Source organism: Mastomys coucha, chromosome X, assembly GCF_008632895.1.
Source record: "Mastomys coucha isolate ucsf_1 chromosome X, UCSF_Mcou_1, whole genome shotgun sequence".
Classification (NCBI taxonomy): Eukaryota; Metazoa; Chordata; class Mammalia; order Rodentia; family Muridae; genus Mastomys; species Mastomys coucha.
In genome coordinates, this window is record NC_045030.1 from 150,877,355 (window position 1) to 150,883,112 (window position 5,758).

Below are 5,758 nucleotides of genomic sequence, written 5' to 3' on the forward strand. Positions count from 1 at the left end.
TATAGGGTGACCAACTGCAACTGTTTCTATAGATGCGTATGTATATATTTTAGGAAGTGTCTAGAGTAGATTCCCATATGACTTCTTCAAAATGCCTTTATGCTTGTTACCTTTCCCATGTTCCCTTTTCTACTTTGCCCTCTCAGCCTCCCCTCCTTTTAACCCTTTCCCATTTCATTATTTGATATTGACCCTTTTATACTGCTGTGTTCTTGTACCCTTTCTTTGAAATCAGATAAACTGATGGATAAAACAGAACTGAAGATCTACACATAAGCCCTCGCTATGAAAGCCATCCAATTGTTAACCAAAAAGCTGAAAGTACATACTGGAGAAAAGACAGCATCTTCAACAAATGTTGTTGGTTAAACTAGATCATTACAAGTAGAAGAATGAAATTTGATCTTTATCTTTCACCCTACAAAAAAATTCAGCTCCAGATGGATCAAGGATCTCAACATGAGACCTGATACCATGCATCAGATAGAGGCACAGGAAAAGACTTTTTGAACAGGTCCCTAATAGCACAAACAGTAAAATATAATACATGTTGCTTAAATAATTAAAAAAAAAAAATTAACCCATTTTGACTCTCTGATCAGCACCATGGCTGTAGGCAAGAACAAGAGCCTGACAAAAGGTGGCAAGAAGGGAGCTAAGAAGAAAGGGGTTGATCCATTTTCTAAGAAAGACTGGTATGATGTGAAAGCACTAGCAATGTTCAACATTAGGAACATTGGAAAAACACTTGTCCCAAGGACTCAAGGAACCAAAATTGCATCCGATGGCCTCAAGGGTCGTGTGTTTGAAGTGAGCCTTGCCAATCTACAGAATGATGAAGTTGCATTTAGAAAACTCAAGCTAATTACTGAGGACGTTCAGGGCAAAAACTGTCTGACTAACTTCCATGACATGGATCTTACCTGGGACAAAATGTGCTCCATGGTCAAAAAGTGGCAGACCATGATTGAAGCTCATGTTGATGTCAAGACAACTGATGGGTATTTGCTCCAACTTTTCTGTGTTGGTTTCACTAAGAAACGCAACAACCAGATAAGAAAGACATCCTATGCACAGCACCAGCAAGTCCGCCAGATCAGAAAGAAGATGATGGAAATCATGACCCGAGAAGTGCAGACAAAGACTTAAGGGAAGTAGTTAATAAACTGATTCTAGACAGCATTGGGAAAGACATAGAAAAGGCTTGCCAGCCCATTTATCCTCTTCATGATGTCTTTGTTAGAAAAGTAAAAATGTTGAAGAAACCAAGTTTGAATTGGGAAAGCTCATGGAGCTCCATGGAGAAGGCGGCAGTTCCGGGAAAACAACTGGAGACCAGATGGTGTGTGTGTGTGTGTGTGTGTGTGTGTGTGTGTGTGTGTGTGTGTGTGGCGGCTTAGGTTGACCAAGCTGATGGGTATGAACCACCAGTCCAAGAATCAGTCTAAAACCCAGATTTTTAAAAGTGACAAATAAAAAGTCCTATTTGTGAAAAAAAAAATTAGATCATAAAATTGTTAAAATAAAATGTACTAGTAAAATCTTACAATGGGGAAGACTTTGAAAACATATCACCAAATGTGAAAAAGACAGAGGCAAAGCAGACAAAGAATGATATACAGTAATATATACATAATATATTAATATATAATACACATATATGTTATATATTATACACATATGTATATGTGTGTATATATATATACATATATATAAATAAATGATAAGCATTGTACTAAAATGAAGTTTAGGAAAAGGAGTACGTTAATCCCTCCTGTGAAGAATGGGAAAAGGGGCCTGGGGACACTGTTCAATGGTTAAAGCACTTACAGCACAAGCAGCAGGCATGTGATTGGATTAAAGATCCCTGCTGAGTGGGCATGGAACCTGCTCTTGGGACCCTCTGAGAAGCTGGCTAGCTATTGGCAAGCTCTAAGGTCAACTGGAAGTCCTTGCCTCAATTAACAACATTAATTATTAGAGGAACATCAAGATTGATTAACTTCTGACATCAGTCTCAAGCCAACAAATTCATAAGCACACACGTGCATACATATATGAGCCTCCAATATTTAATTGAATGTGTGTGTATATGTATGTATGTATGTATATATATGTATATATATAACACAAATATACTTAGAAATGAAAACGAGAAAAGGATATGTTTAAACAAAATACATTGACAGGTTAACACATTTTGAAATGTTGATTTTTTTTTCTAATAAAAAATGCAAATTAAAGATGCCATTTTGCAAATCTGCCTAACATAAAAACTCAACATAACAAGTTAACATAAAACTCTGGTCAGACTTCAAGACACCAGGGCATGGGGAGGGGAGCTGAGAGGGTAGTAGAGACAGAGATAGGCAGGGGGGAGGGGGAGGAGTAGAGACCAGCCATGAGCACATGGAGGTGGGGGTAAGGGAATAGGGAGAGAGGGGGAAGGGACTAGAGGACAGAGCGAATGCTGGAAGGCAAGAGAGCAAGAGAAGCAGAGGGGGCCAAGCAGCCTCTTTTATTGTGAGTCAGGCACACTTGGCTGTTGCTAGGTAACTGAGGCAGAGCCTAGACAAAATGCTAACAATGACTTTGTAGGTTAGAGCGGTTTCTATGGAAGCACAAGGATCTGACCTCAGACCCTGGCTCCTAAGCTTAGCTCCAGACTGAGTAAGAGACCTTGTCTTCAGGAAATAAGGTGAAGAGTCATACAGAGGGACATCCAATGTCTTCCTCTCGTCTCTACATGCACACGTAGCCTCCTTCCACATACATACTTTTGTAATACTATGATGTAAATATATTAATATAGTAATATTAACGACAGACAGACAGACAGACACACACACACACACACACACACACACACCACTAATGAAATGTGGTAGTCCTCTTTCCTTAAAGCAAACATTTCCAAAATTCTAAACAAAGGCACCTCACTTAAAAGATTTCTTTCTGAGGTCTGTAACAACTGTCATATACAAATAATATAAATGGAAATTGAAGGTCACTTTTAGAATCAAGATCTTACTCTATGTAAGTGGGATATTTCTACAGAAAAAAAAAGTACACTAAAGAGACAATTGCTTCTCGGCCTTTTGGCTAAGGTCAAATGTAAAAAATATGATACAGAAGATGATAAACGTAAAATGCTGGTTTACATTTGTTCTTTTATTGCTAAACATCACATTCTGATAATTATAAAATCAAATTAAAGCTTAAAATGAATTACAGCTCAATCAAAGGAGTTATTAAAAAAAAACAACAAAAAACTCTGTGTGCCACTAGTATGTGGATGTTCAATAAATACCAAGGACACAATGACAGAAAGCCACATCACTATGAAGCATATGCTTACAATCTGCTATTAGCCAGACAAAAGTCAAGTTTAACTGTATGTCTCTTCAAACTGAGATGCTAAAAATAATATGTACATTTTTTTACACTTATAGATGATTAAAATAAAAACCTTAAGAATGTAAACAATGCAGAATAGGAACACTGAGAATAAAGTTTCACTGTTGAACAAAGAGACAACACACAGAGATACTTCTTCAAATCACCAACATAATTCATTTTTCCAATATAATTCATTTTTCTAATTGCTCTATAGAAAGCAAAATGAATTTTTTCCATAAAGATGATAATACACCAGGGACATAAGACATTCCAAGCTTTACTACATATATTTACAGTAACTATTCAACAATCCTTTTTACAGCTTAAATAGAAGCATGCTTTTCTATCCATAAATAACAATAATCATCATCCATTCAAGCACACTAAGCACTTGATATCTCATGCACTATGCAGGGAAGCAAGGAGCCCACAGTGAAGCTGAAGAGACAATATGTAACATCTCCTTTCTTTAGTAATGAGGCCAGTTGCATACAAATCTGCTGGACTTCCAGGAGAGAAGCTCTTAAACCTGGACCCTAAAGATTAGCTGGCAGAGGTGTTCAGCAGCTAATATGAAATGAAGTTTTGTATTGTTGCCTTCACTCAGAAGATGAAGTTAATGAATAGAATTTCCTCTTATTAAAATATGCTCATGGTCTATGGATAATAGTTTAGTGGTAGAATACTTGCTAGCATGTGTGTGGTCCTGGGCTCTATAAGTACCACACCAAAAATTGTTTTCCTCAGTATTGAAAACAATGATTTACACACATACATTTTCATTAGTAAATTGCTTAACACATGTGATGAAGTTAATGATGTGAGTATTTCACGGCATTCTCTAAGCTTTACCTGAAAAGGTCTGTGCATTTTTAATATGCAAATACATTTTGGTCCTGAGTGATCTTAGAAGACAACAATGCCATATTTTCTGCGATAAAAGTTAGTAATTTGTATGACTTTAGTACTATTAGTAACTGATGGCCCATCATTAATAAAATCTCAAAATGATATTCAGTGTCTGATTCCTATTAAAGAATAAAGGCAAATTTGTAATAAAGTCTAAAAAATTTCTAAAAATTGGTTTAAAAGTTTTAGGCGCTTAAGAGAACTAATGTTCTGAAAAAGGTAACCTTATGAAGTACCTTACTTCAGGAGGGAGGTATATATCTGGCTATTAATGAATGAATCATTGCCTTTAATTACCTCTAATGTATGTGTTTCATGAAATACGTATTTTTCATGACAAAAACAGTATGTGCATATATATTCTTAAGCCTAACAGCTCCCTGTCAGCCAGCTGACTTGCTGAACTCCCCAGGGTTGAACTGCTACCCTACAAGACCAATTGTAGTTCTTTACAGCTCAAAAGTCTGCTTCCAGATTCTGGGAAATCTTTGTTTGTGCGGCTATTCTCACTAGACTACCAAGTCTTTTATGTACTCACGGAGGTAGCTTGGGGGAGATGGAAAGCAAAGATTAGGTGTTTAATCCTGCCAACAGAGAGAAACATACTAGGTGCTGGTGAGGACAGAGTATGGCTCAGGGTTGAGTGTTCTTGCAGCACAAAGGAAAAGGTCTACCCTGGAAGACTTCTCAGCTGCAAAGCTCTAGGAAGTGGTAAGTAGGTTTGCTGAAGTTCTGTTGTGATCTGTTGGAGGACTCAGCTTAGTTCTCAAGTTCACCTCTAACTGCCTGAGCTCACATGCTGCCGTGAGAGATCCTTTCTGCAGCATACTCTATATAACAAGGCTAGGATGTTGTGAGAGTGTGAATCTATACTATGAAAAAGGTAATACTTGTGCAACAAACTGTCTTATCACATCACAGGCCTCATCTACTTTCAGTATTGTTCATTTACTTGGTATCACTTATACAGAGTGTATTGTGTCCTGCTTTCACGTTAGCAGATACGTTCATAGAACTGTAATCAGCGTATAGAATAATACACCATTAAACTTTAAAATACTTTTCAAACAAGATAAAGACAAGAGTTATAAAAGCAAGAGCATTCGCTCTATCTTCCACTTAACCAAGGTCTAGCCTCCCTCAAATCATTAATGATGAGTGTGTGTGTGTGTGTGTGTGTGTGTGTGTGTGTGTGTGTGTGCCTGTGTATGCCTGTGCGTGTATGCAGGGTCTTGCTATGTGGCCAGTGCTGGTCTGGAACCTACTATGTAGCTAAAGATGATGGTCTTGAATTCATGATCCTTATGCCTAGCCTCCTAAACACATAGAGGCAGGTGTTGGGATTATAGGTGTGCACCACCACATCATCTTAATGGCACTTTTCAGTAAATTTTACCTGGGACAGGCAAGCTTAGCATAAGTAGCATAAGTAAGGCCCTGGTTTCAAACA

The 5,758-nt window shown here is 37.6% G+C and overlaps 1 pseudogene; it reads left to right on the forward strand.

Annotated features, from left to right (window-relative positions):
* Nucleotides 1-606: 606 nt before the first annotated feature.
* On the forward strand, nucleotides 607-1,448 carry LOC116095175 (annotated as a pseudogene).
* The last annotated feature ends 4,310 nt before the right edge of the window (nucleotides 1,449-5,758 follow it).